Below are 18729 nucleotides of genomic sequence, written 5' to 3' on the forward strand. Positions count from 1 at the left end.
CGATTTCAAAATCGCATCATCCAATCAGAAACTAGAGCTGTTTTAGAAAGGCACTGTTGGTGGGTTACTATCTGCTGTAAATCTTGTCAAAAATTAGCAGATTAACTACATTCCAAACAACTGCCGATTTGACCACTGACGCAACAAGTTTGAGAAAAATGGTATCATATAATGAAATCTTCCCCTACTACTCTGCTTTTCAAATCCACAATCGATTTCAAAATCGCATCATCCAATCAGAAACTAGAGCTGTTTTAGAAAGGCACTGTTGGTGGGTTACTATCTGCTGTAAATCTTGTCAGAAAATAGCAGATTCACTACATTCCAAACAACTGCCGATTTGACCACTAACGTAACAAGTTTGAGAAAAATGGTTTCATATGATGAAATCTTCCCCTACTTCTCTGCTTTTCAAATCCACAATCGATTTCAAAATCGCATCATCCAATCAGAAACTAGAGCTGTTTTAGAAAGGCACTGTTGGTGGGTTACTATCTGCTGTAAATCTTGTCAAAAATTAGCAGATTCACTACATTCCAAACAACTGCCGATTTGACCACTAACGCAACAAGTTTGAGAAAAATGGTATCATATAATGAAATCTTCCCCTACTACTCTGCTTTTCAAATCCACAATCGATTTCAAAATCGCATCATCCAATCAGAAACTAGAGCTGTTTTAGAAAGCTACTGTTGGTGGGTTACTATCTGCTGTAAATCTTGTCAAAAATTAGCAGATTCACTACATTCCAAACAACTGCCGATTTGACCACTAACGCAACAAGTTTGAGAAAAATGGTATCATATGATGAAATCTTCCCCTACTTCTCTGCTTTTCAAATCCACAATCGATTTCAAAATCGCAATAACCAATCAGAAACTAGAGCTGTTTTAGAAAGGCACTGTTGGTGGGTTACTATCTGCTCTAAATCTCGTAAAAAATTAGCAGATTCACTACATTCCAAACAACTGCCGATTTGACCACTAACGCAACAAGTTTGAGAAAAATGGTATCATATAATGAAATCTTCCCCTACTACTCTGCTTTTCAAATCCACAATCGATTTCAAAATCGCATCAACCAATCAGAAAATAGAGCTGTTTTAGAAAGGCACTGTTGGTGGATTACTATCTGCTGTAAATCTTGTCAAAAATTAGCAGATTCACTACATTCCAAACAACTGCCGATTTGACCACTAACGCAACAAGTTTGAGAAAAATGGTATCATATAATGAAATCTTCCCCTACTACTCTGCTTTTCAAATCCACAATCGATTTCAAAATCGCATCAACCAATCAGAAACTAGAGCTGTTTTAGAAAGGCACTGTTGGTGGGTTACTATCTGCTGTAAATCTTGTCAAAAATTAACAGATTAACTACATTCCAAACAACTGCCGATTTGACCACTAACGCAACAAGTTTGAGAAAAATGGTATCATATAATGAAATCTTCCCCTACTTCTCTGCTTTTCAAATCCACAATCAATTTCAAAATCGCATCATCCAATCAGAAACTAGAGATGTTTTAGAAAGGCACTGTTGGTGGGTTACTATCTGCTGTAAATCTTGTCAAAAATTAGCAGATTAACTACATTCCAAACAACTGCCGATTTGACCACTAACGCAACAAGTTTGAGAAAAATGGGATCATATAATGAAATCTTCCCCTACTACTCTGCTTTTCAAATCCACAATCGATTTCAAAATCGCAATAACCAATCAGAAACTAGAGCTGTTTTAGAAAGGCACTGTTGGTGGGTTACTATCTGCTCTAAATCTTGTCAAAAATTAGCAGATTCACTACATTCCAAACAACTGCCGATTTGACCACCAACGCAACAAGTTTGAGAAAAATTGTATCATATGATGAAATCTTCCCCTGTTTCTCTGCTTTTCAAATCCACAATCGATTTCAAAATCGCATCAACCAATCAGAAACTAGAGCTGTTTTAGAAAGGCACTGTTGGTGGGTTACTATCTGCTGTAAATCTTGTCAGAAAATAGCAGATTCACTACATTCCAAACAACTGCCGATTTGACCACTAACGTAACAAGTTTGAGAAAAATGGTTTCATATGATGAAATCTTCCCCTACTTCTCTGCTTTTCAAATCCACAATCGATTTCAAAATCGCATCATCCAATCAGAAACTAGAGCTGTTTTAGAAAGGCACTGTTGGTGGGTTACTATCTGCTGTAAATCTTGTCAAAAATTAGCAGATTCACTACATTCCAAACAACTGCCGATTTGACCACTAACGCACCAAGTTTGAGAAAAATGGTATCATATAATGAAATCTTCCCCTACTAATCTGCTTTTCAAATCCACAATCGATTTCAAAATCGCATCATCCAATCAGAAACTAGAGCTGTTTTAGAAAGCTACTGTTGGTGGGTTACTATCTGCTGTAAATCTTGTCAAAAATTAGCAGATTCACTACATTCCAAACAACTGCCGATTTGACCACTAACGCAACAAGTTTGAGAAAAATGGTATCATATAATGAAATCTTCCCCTACTTCTCTGCTTTTCAAATCCACAATCGATTTCAAAATCGCATCATCCAATCAGAAACTAGAGATGTTTTAGAAAGGCACTGTTGGTGGGTTACTATCTGCTGTAAATCTTGTAAAAAATTAGCAGATTCACTACATTCCAAACAACTGCCGATTTGACCACTAACGCACCAAGTTTGAGAAAAATGGTATCATATAATGAAATCTTCCCCTACTAATCTGCTTTTCAAATCCACAATCGATTTCAAAATCGCATCATCCAATCAGAAACTAGAGATGTTTTAGAAAGGCACTGTTGGTGGGTTACTATCTGCTGTAAATCTTGTCAAAAATTATCAGATTAACTACATTCCAAACAACTGCCGATTTGACCACTAACGCAACAAGTTTGAGAAAAATGGGATCATATAATGAAATCTTCCCCTACTACTCTGCTTTTCAAATCCACAATCGATTTCAAAATCGCAATAACCAATCAGAAACTAGAGCTGTTTTAGAAAGGCACTGTTGGTGGGTTACTATCTGCTCTAAATCTTGTCAAAAATTAGCAGATTCACTACATTCCAAACAACTGCCGATTTGACCACTAACGCAACAAGTTTGAGAAAAATGGTATCATATAATGAATTCTTCCCCTACTTCTCTGCTTTTCGAATCCACAATCGATTTCAAAATCGCATCATCCAATCAGAAACTAGAGATGTTTTAGAAAGGCACTGTTGGTGGGTTACTATCTGCTGTAAATCTTGTCAAAAATTAGCAGATTCACTACATTCCAAACAACTGCCGATTTGACCACTAACGCACCAAGTTTGAGAAAAATGGTATCATATAATGAAATCTTCCCCTACTAATCTGTTTTTCAAATCCACAATCGATTTCAAAATCGCATCAACCAATCAGAAACTAGAGCTGTTTTAGAAAGTTACTGTTGGTGGGTTACTATCTGCTGTAACTCTTGTCAGAAAATAGTAGATTCACTACATTCCAAACAACTACCGATTTCACCACTAACGCAACAAGTTTGAGAAAATTGGTATCATATGATGAAATCTTCCCCTACTTCTCTGCTTTTCAAATCCACAATCGATTTCAAAATCGCAATAACCAATCAGAAACTAGAGCTGTTTTAGAAAGGCACTATTGGTGGGTTACTATCTGCTCTAAATCTCGTCAATAATTAGCAGATTCACTACATTCCAAACAACTGCCGATTTGACCACCAACGCAACAAGTTTGAGAAAAATTGTATCATATGATGAAATCTTCCCCTACTTCTCTGCTTTTCAAATCCACAATCGATTTCAAAATCGCATCATCCAATCAGAAACTAGAGCTGTTTTAGAAAGGCACTGTTGGTGGGTTACTATCTGCTGTAAATCTTGTCAGAAAATAGCAGATTCACTACATTCCAAACAACTGCCGATTTGACCACTAACGTAACAAGTTTGAGAAAAATGGTTTCATATGATGAAATCTTCCCCTACTTCTCTGCTTTTCAAATCCACAATCGATTTCAAAATCGCATCATCCAATCAGAAACTAGAGCTGTTTTAGAAAGGCACTGTTGGTGGGTTACTATCTGCTGTAAATCTTGTCAAAAATTAGCAGATTCACTACATTCCAAACAACTGCCGATTTGACCACTAACGCAACAAGTTTGAGAAAAATGGTATCATATAATGAAATCTTCCCCTACTACTCTGCTTTTCAAATCCACAATCGATTTCAAAATCGCATCATCCAATCAGAAACTAGAGATGTTTTAGAAAGGCACTGTTGGTGGGTTACTATCTGCTGTAAATCTTGTCAGAAAATAGCAGATTCACTACATTCCAAACAACTGCCGATTTGACCACTAACGCACCAAGTTTGAGAAAAATGGTATCATATAATTAAATCTTCCCCTACTAATCTGCTTTTCAAATCCACAATCGATTTCAAAATCGCATCATCCAATCAGAAACTAGAGCTGTTTTAGAAAGCTACTGTTGGTGGGTTACTATCTGCTGTAAATCTTGTCAAAAATTAGCAGATTCACTACATTCCAAACAACTGCCGATTTGACCACTAACGCAACAAGTTTGAGAAAAATGGTATCATATAATGAAATCTTCCCCTACTTCTCTGCTTTTCAAATCCACAATCGATTTCAAAATCGCATCATCCAATCAGAAACTAGAGATGTTTTAGAAAGGCACTGTTGGTGGGTTACTATCTGCTGTAAATCTTGTAAAAAATTAGCAGATTCACTACATTCCAAACAACTGCCGATTTGACCACTAACGCACCAAGTTTGAGAAAAATGGTATCATATAATGAAATCTTCCCCTACTAATCTGCTTTTCAAATCCACAATCGATTTCAAAATCGCATCATCCAATCAGAAACTAGAGATGTTTTAGAAAGGCACTGTTGGTGGGTTACTATCTGCTGTAAATCTTGTCAAAAATTAGCAGATTCACTACATTCCAAACAACTGCCAATTTGACCACTAACGCACCAAGTTTGAGAAAAATGGTATCATATAATGAAATCTTCTCCTACTAATCTGCTTTTCAAATCCACAATCGATTTCAAAATCGCATCAACCAATCAGAAACTAGAGCTGTTTTAGAAAGTTACTGTTGGTGGGTTACTATCTGCTGTAAATCTTGTCAGAAAATAGCAGATTCACTACATTCCAAACAACTGCCGATTTTACCTCTAACGCAACAAGTTTGAGAAAATTGGTATCATATGATGAAATCTTCCCCTACTTCTCTGCTTTTCAAATCCACAATCGATTTCAAAATCGCATCAACCAATCAGAAACTAGAGCTGTTTTAGAAAGGCACTGTTGGTGGGTTACTATCTGCTGTAAATCATGTCAAAAATTAGCAGATTAACTACATTCCAAACAACTGCCGATTTGACCACTAACGCAACAAGTTTGAGAAAAATGGTATCATATAATGAAATCTTCCCCTACTTCTCTGCTTTTCAAATCCACAATCAATTTCAAAATCGCATCATCCAATCAGAAACTAGAGATGTTTTAGAAAGGCACTGTTGGTGGGTTACTATCTGCTGTAAATCTTGTCAAAAATTAGCAGATTAACTACATTCCAAACAACTGCCGATTTGACCACTAACGCAACAAGTTTGAGAAAAATGGGATCATATAATGAAATCTTCCCCTACTACTCTGCTTTTCAAATCCACAATCGATTTCAAAATCGCAATAACCAATCAGAAACTAGAGCTGTTTTAGAAAGGCACTGTTGGTGGGTTACTATCTGCTCTAAATCTTGTCAAAAATTAGCAGATTCACTACATTCCAAACAACTGCCGATTTGACCACCAACACAACAAGTTTGAGAAAAATTGTATCATATGATGAAATCTTCCCCTGTTTCTCTGCTTTTCAAATCCACAATCGATTTCAAAATCGCATCAACCAATCAGAAACTAGAGCTGTTTTAGAAAGGCACTGTTGGTGGGTTACTATCTGCTGTAAATCTTGTCAAAAATTAGCAGATTAACTACATTCCAAACAACTGCCGATTTGACCACTGACGCAACAAGTTTGAGAAAAATGGTATCATATAATGAAATCTTCCCCTACTACTCTGCTTTTCAAATCCACAATCGATTTCAAAATCGCATCATCCAATCAGAAACTAGAGCTGTTTTAGAAAGGCACTGTTGGTGGGTTACTATCTGCTGTAAATCTTGTCAGAAAATAGCAGATTCACTACATTCCAAACAACTGCCGATTTGACCACTAACGTAACAAGTTTGAGAAAAATGGTTTCATATGATGAAATCTTCCCCTACTTCTCTGCTTTTCAAATCCACAATCGATTTCAAAATCGCATCATCCAATCAGAAACTAGAGCTGTTTTAGAAAGGCACTGTTGGTGGGTTACTATCTGCTGTAAATCTTGTCAAAAATTAGCAGATTCACTACATTCCAAACAACTGCCGATTTGACCACTAACGCAACAAGTTTGAGAAAAATGGTATCATATAATGAAATCTTCCCCTACTACTCTGCTTTTCAAATCCACAATCGATTTCAAAATCGCATCATCCAATCAGAAACTAGAGATGTTTTAGAAAGGCACTGTTGGTGGGTTACTATCTGCTGTAAATCTTGTCAGAAAATAGCAGATTCACTACATTCCAAACAACTGCCGATTTGACCACTAACGCACCAAGTTTGAGAAAAATGGTATCATATAATGAAATCTTCCCCTACTAATCTGCTTTTCAAATCCACAATCGATTTCAAAATCGCATCATCCAATCAGAAACTAGAGCTGTTTTAGAAAGCTACTGTTGGTGGGTTACTATCTGCTGTAAATCTTGTCAAAAATTAGCAGATTCACTACATTCCAAACAACTGCCGATTTGACCACTAACGCAACAAGTTTGAGAAAAATGGTATCATATAATGAAATCTTCCCCTACTTCTCTGCTTTTCAAATCCACAATCGATTTCAAAATCGCATCATCCAATCAGAAACTAGAGATGTTTTAGAAAGGCACTGTTGGTGGGTTACTATCTGCTGTAAATCTTGTAAAAAATTAGCAGATTCACTACATTCCAAACAACTGCCGATTTGACCACTAACGCACCAAGTTTGAGAAAAATGGTATCATATAATGAAATCTTCCCCTACTAATCTGCTTTTCAAATCCACAATCGATTTCAAAATCGCATCATCCAATCAGAAACTAGAGATGTTTTAGAAAGGCACTGTTGGTGGGTTACTATCTGCTGTAAATCTTGTCAAAAATTAGCAGATTCACTACATTCCAAACAACTGCCAATTTGACCACTAACGCACCAAGTTTGAGAAAAATGGTATCATATAATGAAATCTTCTCCTACTAATCTGCTTTTCAAATCCACAATCGATTTCAAAATCGCATCAACCAATCAGAAACTAGAGCTGTTTTAGAAAGTTACTGTTGGTGGGTTACTATCTGCTGTAAATCTTGTCAGAAAATAGCAGATTCACTACATTCCAAACAACTCCCCTCTCTCTCCAGATAAAATCCTGCGACTTGTGACTGCAGGCCGCCCAACAACCTGCCCGCTTGACCCCATCCCCTCCTCCCTTCTCCAGACCATCTCCGGTGACCTTCTCCCCTACCTCACCTCGCTGATCAACTCATCCTTGACCGCTGGCCATGTCCCTTCCGTCTTCAAGAGAGCGAGAGTTGCTCCCCTTCTCAAAAAACCAACACTCGACCCCACTGATGTCAACAACTACAGACCAGTATCCCTTCTTTCTTTTCTTTCCAAAACTATTGAGCGTGCCGTCTTTAGCCAACTCTCTTGCTATCTCTCTCAGAATGACCTTCTTGATCCAAACCAATCAGGTTTCAGGACTGGTCATTCAACTGAGACTGCTCTTCTCTGTGTCACGGAGACTCTCCGCACTGCTAAAGCTAACTCTCTCTCCTCTGCTCTTGTCCTTCTAGACCTGTCTGCTGCCTTTGATACTGTGAACCATCAGATCCTCCTCTCCACCCTCTCCGAGATGGGCATCTCCGGCGCGGCTCACTCCTGGATTGCGTCCTACCTGACCGGTCGCTCCTACCAAGTGGCGTGGCGGGAAGCTGTCTCCGCACCACGTGCTCTCACCACTGGTGTCCCCCAGGGATCGGTTCTGGGCCCTCTCCTTTTCTCCCTATACACCAAGTCACTTGGCTCTGTCATATCCTCACATGGTCTCTCCTATCATTGCTACGCTGACGATACACAACTAATCTTCTCCTTTCCCCCTTCTGATAACCAGGTGGCGAATCGCATCTCTGCATGTCTGGCAGACATATCAGTATGGATGACGGATCACCACCTCAAGCTGAACCCTGGCAAGATGGAGCTGCTCTTCCTCCCGGGGAAGGACTGCCCGTTCCATGATCTCGCCATCACGGTTGACAACTCCGCTGTGTCCTCCTCCCAGAGTGCGAAGAGCCTAGGCGTGACCCTGGACAACACCCTGTCGTTCTCCGCCAACATCAAGGCGGTGACCCGCTCCTGCAGGTTCATGCTCTACAACATTCGGAGAGTGCGACCCTGCCTTACACAGGAAGTGGCGCAGGTCCTGGTCCAGGCACTTGTCATCTCCCGTCTGGACTACTGCAACTCGCTGTTGGCTGGGCTCCCTGCCTGTGCCATTAAACCCCTACAACTCATCCAGAATGCCGCAGCCCGTCTGGTGTTCAACCTTCCCAAGTTCTCTCACGTCACCCCCCTCCTCCGCACACTCCACTGGCTTCCAGTTGAAGCTCGCATCCGCTACAAGACCATGGTGCTTGCCTATGGAGCAGTGAGGGGAACGGCACCTCTGTACCTTCAGGCTCTGATCAGTCCCTACACCCAAACGAGGACATTGCGTTCATCCACCTCTGGCCTGCTGGCTCCCCTTCCTCTGCGGAAGCATAGCTCCCGCTCAGCCCAGTCAAAACTGTTCGCTGCTCTGGCACCCCAATGGTGGAACAAGCTCCCTCACGACGCCAGGACAGCGGAGTCACTCACCACCTTCCGGAGACATTTGAAACCCCACCTCTTTAAGGAATACCTGGGATAGGATAAAGTATTCCTTCTAACCCCCCCCCCCCCCAAATTGTAAAGTGGTTATCCCACTGGCTATAGGGTGAACGCACCTTGAGCAAGGCACTTAACCCTAATTGCTCCTGTAAGTCGCTCTGGTTAAGAGCGTCTGCTAAATGACTAAAATGTAAATGTAAATGTAAACTGCCGATTTGACCACTAACGCAACAAGTTTGAGAAAAATGGTATCATATAATGAAATCTTCCCCTACTACTCTGCTTTTCAAATCCACAATCGATTTCAAAATCGCATCATCCAATCAGAAACTAGAGCTGTTTTAGAAAGGCACTGTTGGTGGGTTACTATCTGCTGTAAATCTTGTCAGAAAATAGCAGATACACTACATTCCAAACAACTGCCGATTTGACCACTAACGTAACAAGTTTGAGAAAAATGGTTTCATATGATGAAATCTTCCCCTACTACTCTGCTTTTCAAATCCACAATCGATTTCAAAATCGCATCAACCAATCAGAAAATAGAGCTGTTTTAGAAAGGCACTGTTGGTGGATTACTATCTGCTGTAAATCTTGTCAAAAATTAGCAGATTCACTACATTCCAAACAACTGCCGATTTGACCACTAACGCAACAAGTTTGAGAAAAATGGTATCATATAATGAAATCTTCCCCTACTACTCTGCTTTTCAAATCCACAATCGATTTCAAAATCGCATCAACCAATCAGAAACTAGAGCTGTTTTAGAAAGGCACTGTTGGTGGGTTACTATCTGCTGTAAATCTTGTCAAAAATTAGCAGATTAACTACATTCCAAACAACTGCCGATTTGACCACTAACGCAACAAGTTTGAGAAAAATGGTATCATATAATGAAATCTTCCCCTACTTCTCTGCTTTTCAAATCCACAATCAATTTCAAAATCGCATCATCCAATCAGAAACTAGAGATGTTTTAGAAAGGCACTGTTGGTGGGTTACTATCTGCTGTAAATCTTGTCAAAAATTAGCAGATTAACTACATTCCAAACAACTGCCGATTTGACCACTAACGCAACAAGTTTGAGAAAAATGGGATCATATAATGAAATCTTCCCCTACTACTCTGCTTTTCAAATCCACAATCGATTTCAAAATCGCAATAACCAATCAGAAACTAGAGCTGTTTTAGAAAGGCACTGTTGGTGGGTTACTATCTGCTCTAAATCTTGTCAAAAATTAGCAGATTCACTACATTCCAAACAACTGCCGATTTGACCACCAACGCAACAAGTTTGAGAAAAATTGTATCATATGATGAAATCTTCCCCTGTTTCTCTGCTTTTCAAATCCACAATCGATTTCAAAATCGCATCAACCAATCAGAAACTAGAGCTGTTTTAGAAAGGCACTGTTGGTGGGTTACTATCTGCTGTAAATCTTGTCAAAAATTAGCAGATTAACTACATTCCAAACAACTGCCGATTTGACCACTGACGCAACAAGTTTGAGAAAAATGGTATCATATAATGAAATCTTCCCCTACTACTCTGCTTTTCAAATCCACAATCGATTTCAAAATCGCATCATCCAATCAGAAACTAGAGCTGTTTTAGAAAGGCACTGTTGGTGTGTTACTATCTGCTGTAAATCTTGTCAGAAAATAGCAGATTCACTACATTCCAAACAACTGCCGATTTGACCACTAACGTAACAAGTTTGAGAAAAATGGTTTCATATGATGAAATCTTCCCCTACTTCTCTGCTTTTCAAATCCACAATCGATTTCAAAATCGCATCATCCAATCAGAAACTAGAGCTGTTTTAGAAAGGCACTGTTGGTGGGTTACTATCTGCTGTAAATCTTGTCAAAAATTAGCAGATTCACTACATTCCAAACAACTGCCGATTTGACCACTAACGCACCAAGTTTGAGAAAAATGGTATCATATAATGAAATCTTCCCCTACTAATCTGCTTTTCAAATCCACAATCGATTTCAAAATCGCATCATCCAATCAGAAACTAGAGATGTTTTAGAAAGGCACTGTTGGTGGGTTACTATCTGCTGTAAATCTTGTCAAAAATTAGCAGATTCACTACATTCCAAACAACTGCCAATTTGACCACTAACGCACCAAGTTTGAGAAAAATGGTATCATATAATGAAATCTTCTCCTACTAATCTGCTTTTCAAATCCACAATCGATTTCAAAATCGCATCAACCAATCAGAAACTAGAGCTGTTTTAGAAAGTTACTGTTGGTGGGTTACTATCTGCTGTAAATCTTGTCAGAAAATAGCAGATTCACTACATTCCAAACAACTGCAGATTTTACCACTAACGCAACAAGTTTGAGAAAATTGGTATCATATGATGAAATCTTCCCCTACTTCTCTGCTTTTCAAATCCACAATCGATTTCAAAATCGCAATAACCAATCAGAAACTAGAGCTGTTTTAGAAAGGCACTGTTGGTGGGTTACTATCTGCTCTAAATCTCGTCAAAAATTAGCAGATTCACTACATTCCAAACAACTGCCGATTTGACCACTAACGCAACAAGTTTGAGAAAAATGGTATCATATAATGAAATCTTCCCCTACTACTCTGCTTTTCAAATCCACAATCTATTTCAAAATCGCATCATCCAATCAGAAACTAGAGCTGTTTTAGAAATGCACTGTTGGTGGGTTACTATCTGCTGTAAATCTTGTCAGAAAATAGCAGATACACTACATTCCAAACAACTGCCGATTTGACCACTAACGTAACAAGTTTGAGAAAAATGGTTTCATATGATGAAATCTTCCCCTACTACTCTGCTTTTCAAATCCACAATCGATTTCAAAATCGCATCAACCAATCAGAAAATAGAGCTGTTTTAGAAAGGCACTGTTGGTGGATTACTATCTGCTGTAAATCTTGTCAAAAATTAGCAGATTCACTACATTCCAAACAACTGCCGATTTGACCACTAACGCAACAAGTTTGAGAAAAATGGTATCATATAATGAAATCTTCCCCTACTTCTCTGCTTTTCAAATCCACAATCAATTTCAAAATCGCATCATCCAATCAGAAACTAGAGATGTTTTAGAAAGGCACTGTTGGTGGGTTACTATCTGCTGTAAATCTTGTCAAAAATTAGCAGATTAACTACATTCCAAACAACTGCCGATTTGACCACTAACGCAACAAGTTTGAGAAAAATGGGATCATATAATGAAATCTTCCCCAACTACTCTGCTTTTCAAATCCACAATCGATTTCAAAATCGCAATAACCAATCAGAAACTAGAGCTGTTTTAGAAAGGCACTGTTGGTGGGTTACTATCTGCTCTAAATCTTGTCAAAAATTAGCAGATTCACTACATTCCAAACAACTGCCGATTTGACCACTAACGCAACAAGTTTGAGAAAAATGGTATCATATAATGAATTCTTCCCCTACTTCTCTGCTTTTCGAATCCACAATCGATTTCAAAATCGCATCATCCAATCAGAAACTAGAGATGTTTTAGAAAGGCACTGTTGGTGGGTTACTATCTGCTGTAAATCTTGTCAAAAATTAGCAGATTCACTACATTCCAAACAACTGCCGATTTGACCACTAACGCACCAAGTTTGAGAAAAATGGTATCATATAATGAAATCTTCCCCTACTAATCTGTTTTTCAAATCCACAATCGATTTCAAAATCGCATCAACCAATCAGAAACTAGAGCTGTTTTAGAAAGTTACTGTTGGTGGGTTACTATCTGCTGTAACTCTTGTCAGAAAATAGCAGATTCACTACATTCCAAACAACTACCGATTTTACCACTAACGCAACAAGTTTGAGAAAATTGGTATCATATGATGAAATCTTCCCCTACTTCTCTGCTTTTCAAATCCACAATCGATTTCAAAATCGCAATAACCAATCAGAAACTAGAGCTGTTTTAGAAAGGCACTATTGGTGGGTTACTATCTGCTCTAAATCTCGTCAAAAATTAGCAGATTCACTACATTCCAAACAACTGCCGATTTGACCACCAACGCAACAAGTTTGAGAAAAATTGTATCATATGATGAAATCTTCCCCTGTTTCTCTGCTTTTCAAATCCACAATCGATTTCAAAATCGCATCAACCAATCAGAAACTAGAGCTGTTTTAGAAAGGCACTGTTGGTGGGTTACTATCTGCTGTAAATCTTGTCAGAAAATAGCAGATTCACTACATTCCAAACAACTGCCGATTTGACCACTAACGTAACAAGTTTGAGAAAAATGGTTTCACATGATGAAATCTTCCCCTACTTCTCTGCTTTTCAAATCCACAATCGATTTCAAAATCGCATCATCCAATCAGAAACTAGAGCTGTTTTAGAAAGGCACTGTTGGTGGGTTACTATCTGCTGTAAATCTTGTCAAAAATTAGCAGATTCACTACATTCCAAACAACTGCCGATTTGACCACTAACGCAACAAGTTTGAGAAAAATGGTATCATATAATGAAATCTTCCCCTACTACTCTGCTTTTCAAATCCACAATCGATTTCAAAATCGCATCATCCAATCAGAAACTAGAGATGTTTTAGAAAGGCACTGTTGGTGGGTTACTATCTGCTGTAAATCTTGTCAGAAAATAGCAGATTCACTACATTCCAAACAACTGCCGATTTGACCACTAACGCAACAAGTTTGAGAAAAATGGTATCATATGATGAAATCTTCCCCTAATTCTCTGCTTTTCAAATCCACAATCGATTTCAAAATCGCATCAACCAATCAGAAACTAGAGCTGTTTTAGAAAGGCACTGTTGGTGGGATACTATCTGCTGTAAATCTTGTCAAAAATTAGCAGATTAACTACATTCCAAACAACTGCCGATTTGACCACTAACGCAACAAGTTTGAGAAAAATGGTATCATATAATGAAATCTTCCCCTACTTCTCTGCTTTTCAAATCCAAAATCGATTTCAAAATCGCATCATCCAATCAGAAACTAGAGATGTTTTAGAAAGTTACTGTTGGTGGTTACTATCTGCTGTAAATCTTGTCAGAAAATAGCAGATTCACTACATTCCAAACAACTGCCGATTTTACCACTAACGCAACAAGTTTGAGAAAATTGGTATCATATGATGAAATCTTCCCCTACTTCTCTGCTTTTCAAATCCACAATCGATTTCAAAATCGCATCAACCAATCAGAAACTAGAGCTGTTTTAGAAAGGCACTGTTGGTGGATTACTATCTGCTCTAAATCTTGTCAAAAATTAGCAGATTCACTACATTCCAAACAACTGCCGATTTGACCACTAACGCAACAAGTTTGAGAAAAATGGTATCATATAATGAATTCTTCCCCTACTTCTCTGCTTTTCGAATCCACAATCGATTTCAAAATCGCATCATCCAATCAGAAACTAGAGATGTTTTAGAAAGGCACTGTTGGTGGGTTACTATCTGCTGTAAATCTTGTCAAAAATTAGCAGATTCACTACATTCCAAACAACTGCCGATTTGACCACTAACGCACCAAGTTTGAGAAAAATGGTATCATATAATGAAATCTTCCCCTACTAATCTGTTTTTCAAATCCACAATCGATTTCAAAATCGCATCAACCAATCAGAAACTAGAGCTGTTTTAGAAAGTTACTGTTGGTGGGTTACTATCTGCTGTAACTCTTGTCAGAAAATAGCAGATTCACTACATTCCAAACAACTACCGATTTTACCACTAACGCAACAAGTTTGAGAAAATTGGTATCATATGATGAAATCTTCCCCTACTTCTCTGCTTTTCAAATCCACAATCGATTTCAAAATCGCAATAACCAATCAGAAACTAGAGCTGTTTTAGAAAGGCACTATTGGTGGGTTACTATCTGCTGTAAATCTTGTCAAAAATTAGCAGATTCACTACATTCCAAACAACTGCCGATTTGACCACCAACGCAACAAGTTTGAGAAAAATTGTATCATATGATGAAATCTTCCCCTGTTTCTCTGCTTTTCAAATCCACAATCGATTTCAAAATCGCATCATCCAATCAGAAACTAGAGCTGTTTTAGAAAGGCACTGTTGGTGGGTTACTATCTGCTGTAAATCTTGTCAGAAAATAGCAGATTCACTACATTCCAAACAACTGCCGATTTGACCACTAACGTAACAAGTTTGAGAAAAATGGTTTCATATGATGAAATCTTCCCCTACTTCTCTGCTTTTCAAATCCACAATCGATTTCAAAATCGCATCATCCAATCAGAAACTAGAGCTGTTTTAGAAAGGCACTGTTGGTGGGTTACTATCTGCTGTAAATCTTGTCAAAAATTAGCAGATTCACTACATTCCAAACAACTGCCGATTTGACCACTAACGCAACAAGTTTGAGAAAAATGGTATCATATAATGAAATCTTCCCCTATTACTCTGCTTTTCAAATCCACAATCGATTTCAAAATCGCATCATCCAATCAGAAACTAGAGCTGTTTTAGAAAGGCACTGTTGGTGGGTTACTATCTGCTGTAAATCTTGTCAGAAAATAGCAGATTCACTACATTCCAAACAACTGCCGATTTGACCACTAACGCAACAAGTTTGAGAAAAATGGTATCATATGATGAAATCTTCCCCTAATTCTCTGCTTTTCAAATCCACAATCGATTTCAAAATCGCATCAACCAATCAGAAACTAGAGCTGTTTTAGAAAGGCACTGTTGGTGGATTACTATCTGCTGTAAATCTTGTCAAAAATTAGCAGATTCACTACATTCCAAACAACTGCCGATTTGACCACTAACGCAACAAGTTTAAGAAAAATGGTATCATATAATGAAATCTTCCCCTACTACTCTGCTTTTCAAATCCACAATCGATTTCAAAATCGCATCAACCAATCAGAAACTAGAGCTGTTTTAGAAAGGCACTGTTGGTGGGTTACTATCTGCTGTAAATCTTGTCAAAAATTAGCAGATTCACTACATTCCAAACAACTGCCGATTTGACCACTAACGCAACAAGTTTGAGAAAAATGGTATCATATAATGAAATCTTCCCCTACTACTCTGCTTTTCAAATCCACAATCGATTTCAAAATCGCATCATCCAATCAGAAACTAGAGCTGTTTTAATAATATAATAATAATAATAATATGCCATTTAGCAGACGCTTTTATCCAAAGCGACTTACAGTCATGTGCGCATACATTTTTACGTATGGGTGGTCCCGGGGATCGAACCCACTACCCTGGCGTTACAAGCGCCGTGCTCTACCAATTGAGCTACAGAGGACCACTGTACTATCTGCTGTAAATCTTGTCAGAAAATACAGATTCACTACATTCCAAACAACTGCCGATTTGACCACTAACGCAACAAGTTTGAGAAAAATGGTTTCATATGATGAAATCTTCCCCTACTTCTCTGCTTTTCAAATCCACAATCGATTTCAAAATCGCAATAACCAATCAGAAACTAGAGCTGTTTTAGAAAGGCACTGTTGGTGGGTTACTATCTACTCTAAATCTTGTCAAAAATTAGCAGATTAACTACATTCCAAACAACTGCCGATTTGACCACTAACGCAACAAGTTTGAGAAAAATGGTATCATATAATGAAATCTTCCCCTACTACTCTGCTTTTCAAATCCACAATCGATTTCAAAATCGCAATAACCAATCAGAAACTAGAGCTGTTTTAGAAAGGCACTGTTGGTGGGTTACTATCTGCTCTAAATCTTGTCAAAAATTAGCAGATTCACTACATTCCAAACAACTGCCGATTTGACCACTAACGCAACAAGTTTGAGAAAAATTGTATCATATGATGAAATCTTCCCCTGCTTCTCTGCTTTTCAAATCCACAATCGATTTCAAAATCGCATCAACCAATCAGAAACTAGAGCTGTTTTAGAAAGGCACTGTTGGTGGGTTACTATCTGCTGTAAATCTTGTCAAAAATTAGCAGATTAACTACATTCCAAACAACTGCCGATTTGACCACTGACGCAACAAGTTTGAGAAAAATGGTATCATATAATGAAATCTTCCCCTACTACTCTGCTTTTCAAATCCACAATCGATTTCAAAATCGCATCATCCAATCAGAAACTAGAGCTGTTTTAGAAAGGCACTGTTGGTGGGTTACTATCTGCTGTAAATCTTGTCAGAAAATAGCAGATTCACTACATTCCAAACAACTGCCGATTTGACCACTAACGCAACAAGTTTGAGAAAAATGGTTTCATATGATGAAATCTTCCCCTACTTCTCTGCTTTTCAAATCCACAATCGATTTCAAAATCGCATCATCCAATCAGAAACTAGAGCTGTTTTAGAAAGGCACTGTTGGTGGGTTACTATCTGCTGTAAATCTTGTCAAAAATTAGCAGATTCACTACATTCCAAACAACTGCCGATTTGACCACTAACGCAACAAGTTTGAGAAAAATGGTATCATATAATGAAATCTTCCCCTACTACTCTGCTTTTCAAATCCACAATCGATTTCAAAATCGCATCATCCAATCAGAAACTAGAGCTGTTTTAGAAAGGCACTGTTGGTGGGTTACTATCTGCTGTAAATCTTGTCAGAAAATAGCAGATTCACTACATTCCAAACAACTGCCGATTTGACCACTAACGCAACAAGTTTGAGAAAAATGGTATCATATAATGAAATCTTCCCCTACTACTCTGCTTTTCAAATCCACAATCGATTTCAAAATCGCATCAACCAATCAGAAACTAGAGCTGTTTTAGAAAGGCACTGTTGGTGGGTTACTATCTGCTGTAAATCTTGTCAAAAATTAGCAGATTCACTACATTCCAAACAACTGCCGATTTGACCACTAACGCAACAAGTTTGAGAAAAATGGTATCATATAATGAAATCTTCCCCTACTACTCTGCTTTTCAAATCCACAATCGATTTCAAAATCGCATCATCCAATCAGAAACTAGAGCTGTTTTAGAAAGCTACTGTTGGTGGGTTACTATCTGCTGTAAATCTTGTCAGAAAATAGCAGATTAACTACATTCCAAACAACTGCCGATTTGACCACTAACGCAACAAGTTTGAGAAAAATGGTATCATATAATGAAATCTTCCCCTACTACTCTGCTTTTCAAATCCACAATCGATTTCAAAATCGCATCATCCAATCAGAAACTAGAGCTGTTTTAGAAAGGCACTGTTGGTGGGTTACTATCTGCTGTAAATCTTGTCAGAAAATAGCAGATTCACTACATTCCAAACAACTGCCGATTTGACCACTAACGCAACAAGTTTGAGAAAAATGGTATCATATAATGAAATCTTCCCCTACTACTCTGCTTTTCAAATCCACAATCGATTTCAAAATCGCATCAACCAATCAGAAACTAGAGCTGTTTTAGAAAGGCACTGTTGGTGGGTTACTATCTGCTGTAAATCTTGTCAAAAATTAGCAGATTCACTACATTCCAAACAACTGCCGATTTGACCACTAACGCAACAAGTTTGAGAAAAATGGTATCATATAATGAAATCTTCCCCTACTACTCTGCTTTTCAAATCCACAATCGATTTCAAAATCGCATCATCCAATCAGAAACTAGAGCTGTTTTAGAAAGCTACTGTTGGTGGGTTACTATCTGCTGTAAATCTTGTCAGAAAATAGCAGATTAA

This window comes from Coregonus lavaretus (genome assembly GCF_964263955.1).
Source record: "Coregonus lavaretus genome assembly, chromosome: 37".
Lineage (NCBI taxonomy): Eukaryota > Metazoa > Chordata > Actinopteri > Salmoniformes > Salmonidae > Coregonus > Coregonus lavaretus.